The sequence below is a fragment of the Nycticebus coucang genome, chromosome 15 (genome assembly GCF_027406575.1).
Source record: "Nycticebus coucang isolate mNycCou1 chromosome 15, mNycCou1.pri, whole genome shotgun sequence".
NCBI classification, from domain to species: domain Eukaryota; kingdom Metazoa; phylum Chordata; class Mammalia; order Primates; family Lorisidae; genus Nycticebus; species Nycticebus coucang.
Genome location: NC_069794.1, coordinates 70604405 through 70608268, shown reverse-complemented (window position 1 = coordinate 70608268; position 3864 = coordinate 70604405). Strand labels below are relative to the sequence as shown.

Sequence of the window (3864 nt, the reverse complement as noted above, 5' to 3'; positions counted from 1 at the left end):
CACAGCCTCTGCTTCTGTCCTAACTTGTGCCTTGGTTTCCTAATTCTTGTACAATTTCAATAATTTTCTCACTGATCTAATAGTTGTCCTCCAATCCACTTCAACTTAGAATTCAAAGCAAAACCCTTCGCTCTTAGACATTTCAACTTCTTTTAAGCCTTATTTTCCATAGGTATTTCCCTTGAACTGTACCCTACAGCTGTTGGTGTTCTCCCAGAACATATGCCCTCTGTCACACCTCAGCACCTTTGCTCAAGTACGACTGATGGTAACATCCTTCAAGGAATATCATTTAGTTGGAGTACTTGCCACTCTTGAATTCCCAATACAAACTCTCTTACCTCTTCTAAGTGTGCTTCTGCTCATAATTAATGCCTCCTTTCCCAAATACTCCCTAAAAACTTTGAACCTCTATTATGGTATTTATCCTATTTTACCTTATATCAGAGTTATTTGTATGTGAGTCTTTCTCCCACTAAACTGCAAATTTCTTTTTCTTCTTTCTTTCTTTTTTTTTTTCTTTGTTTTTTGCAGTTTTTTGTATTGTTTTGTTTTTCTGGCCGGGGCCAAATTTGAACCTGCCACCTCTGGTATAGGGCAAGATACCCTACTCCTTTGAGCCACAGGGGCCACCCTAAACTGCAAATTTCTTGACAGAAGGGGCTGTGTCTCATTTATTTCTGTTTTATCCACATATTCTAACAAAATCCCTTGCTCATAGTGGGCACTTTCTATATATCTGTAATAGGAAAACAAAAATCTCATTGAAATCAGACTAGATTGACCAATAACACAAACCAACTTTTTAGGAAATGGCCTCCTACTTTCTTAAGTGGCCTTCCTATTTTCTTAACTTGTTTTTATGTCGATATAGTGGTTAACAAGATGCTGTACACCACTACCATGTGCTGTGGAAATGAATGAGACAGGATGGAGGACTTGAGAAAATTGGTTTAAGCAAAACTTGGTTGACATCAAGCATAAAGAAATTAACAAACCCTGCTCCCCCATATGCCCTGAGAATGCTGAGTTAAGCTTGCTTTGTTTGTAAGTGATGAAATTTCATAAAGTACTGATAACTTAATGGGGATATGAAAATGTTCTTTCGAAGGTCTTTGATCACATAATATATTTCTTCCTTGCTTTGGGGCTCAAAGGATGAGAATGACAGAGAGACGGAATGGAAAATGGAAGGGTTGGGGCAGTGGGAAGAGAAGCACGTGGTAGGAAGAGTGGAGGGAGCGAATACAAGGCACAAGGAGCAACTTAAAAAGGGCCAGGAGTGATTTATAAACTGTTTGGTGTCCTGTATGCTCATCACTCTGCACTCTGTTCCTGGGCTATCTTTGATCTTTCTCACGGCTCGGCTCATCTGCTGCCTGGAGGAGCTGAAAGGACCAATGGTCAGAGTAATGTTATTTCTCCTCTTCTTGAACCCCGTACGATCTTTGCAATCCTGCTTCCATACTACTTTTACTGAAATAATAAGCTAAAATCAATAACTTATATTTATGTGGGGGGGGCAGTGGGTGGGTGTGGGGGGGTGCGTGTGTACAGCTGTGAGTTGAATTATGTCCAAAAAGGTTATGTTCAAGTCATAACCCCCAGTGCCCATGAATGTGACCGTATTTGGAAATGGGTTAGATGTAATTAAGTTTGCCGATAAAATCAAGTTAAGGTGAGGCCACAATGGATTAAAGTGGACCCTAATCCAGTGACTAATATCTTTTTAAGAGGAAGGGGAAGCAGATTTGGACACAGACACACACAGGAAAAACAGCCACATGATGAGGGAGGCAGAGAACAGAGTGATGCAGCTGCATGCCAAGGATGGGGCAAGGACAGCCAGCAGCCACCAGAAGCCAGGAGCAGCAAGGAGGGACTCTTCCTGATAGCCTTCAAAGAGAGCTCTACTCTGCTCACAATTCAATTTCAGACTTCTGGCCTCCAGAACTGAGAGTGAATACATACCTTATTGTTGTAAGCCACCCAGTCTGTGGTGATTTGTACGGCTGCCCTCGGAAACTGAGACAGGGAGTTAAAGATGTTGAGTAATCTGAGATCCTAGAGCAGAGAAGAAACTATAAAAGTTCTCTCCTCCTGAGATAAAAGTTAATCCACTTGGCCCAGATCTCTAAACAATGTGGCTTGCTCAACTTAGAAAATATTTTGTAATATTAAGTTCTGGCTTTGCAATTTCATTTTACGAATGTTTAAAATCTCTGCCAGAACAAAGAAGCTGTCACTGAAGGAGAGAAAAAAGTGGAAGAGTCAGCAAATGTCTGGCATCTAGTAGGTGTTTAATAAAAATACTTGTTGAATGAATGACTGGAAACAGAATGATCAGAAATGTCACAAGGCATAAAAGCAGAACCTCTGAACCTGATCCCTGAGCACCAGAGTAAGGAGATTTTGCAGTCTGAGCTGAGTAATCAAGAACATACGTCTACCATGGGGGGACCCACAAAACTCAAAGGTAGTGTGCCCAACATAAAATGTGTATAAAGCACTATACTACAGCATTGTAAAAAGCACCATGTGCACGTGTAAATGAAAGGTCCTCCTAACTGGATAGGTTCTAGGATGGATTGGTGAGTGATATAGTGTGCACCCACTGCTCATAAAAAGTGTAACAAGTCATAAGAATTGGTTATAATGTGAACAATTAATGTTTCATCTTTCTGTGTTTTTCCTTCCCACCACATCTTTTCAGCTTGTACTTAGCCTTTAGAATGGAGAAAGAATTCATTGTCAGAGGGCTCTCAGTGTGAGATGCTGTGCCATTCATTATCCTTCCCCAGCTATCCATGAGAATCTCTCCTTCCCCTGCACCCAAAGACCCTTCCTGTCCCTCTAACCTGCCTGTTCCATCAGCTTTCCAATACAGTTTAAATGTTGTCATCAGAGCAAGCACTGACTAGGTAAACATCCTTCAGTAATTTCCAGTCACCACTCAGATCAAACTTTCATCCTTCCTATACCCCTTGAGGAGCAATGCTCTCCCTTTCTACAATGATGGAAATGTTCTGTACCTGTGCTGTCTGATGCAGTAGCACTTAAAAGGTAGCTTGTGTAACCATATAACCTAACTTAAATTTTGAATTTAATTTAAATTAATTTAAATTTAAATTGCACAAGCAGCTAATGCCTGCAATATAGGATAGCACAGTTTTGGACTATCCTGAGGAAACCTAGGTCTTTTTCATAGACTTCCTCTCCTACTTCCTGACCCTCAGGCTCTGGTCTACCCAGAGATAGCTTATGGTCATCCATCTACACTCGGTCCACTGGCCTTGAAATCTGCAGAATCTCCCAGGTGTTGAAGAGATCACCTGCTCTACTCTGCTGATGGAGTGGCAAATAGGTGGGGACATAATGAAGTTGCAAAGAACCCCATAATCCGGCCATTTGGACAATTCATTGCTGAAAGGAATTTTATAACAAGAATGAAATAACCCGGCTCCACCTGGAAGTTTCATCTGATATTTCCAGTGACCTATGAGGATGTCAGTCGGTCTGCATTTCTTTTTTTTTTTTTTTTTTAAATATGGAACGCTTCACGAATTTGCGTGTCATCCTTGCGCAGGGGCCATGCTAATCTTCTCTGTATCGTTCCAATTTTAGTATATGTGCTGCCGAAGCGAGCACTGCATTTCTTAACAGTCACTACATACAGAGTGGTTTCCTAGAAACTCAATAAAAAAGTAAAATAGGTGCGTCCTTCTAATTGCAGAAAATCTGTCATTTGCAAGCAATAATATACATATAAAAAAAGTCAAATGTTCAGGATATACTTATTTGTTGTCTTACTTTTGCTTGTTTATTTTATCTCCTTCTGTATACTGAAAGCTGCTTAAAGGCAAA

General features: G+C 40.5%; 1 non-coding gene across 1 annotated transcript; it reads right to left on the bottom strand.

Annotated features, from left to right (window-relative positions):
- Positions 1-3541: 3541 nt before the first annotated feature.
- LOC128567015 (U6 spliceosomal RNA) lies at positions 3542-3648 on the bottom strand. The gene has a single exon (XR_008374691.1). It is a non-coding gene; the product is annotated as a U6 spliceosomal RNA (small nuclear RNA).
- Between the last annotated feature and the right edge of the window lie 216 nt (positions 3649-3864).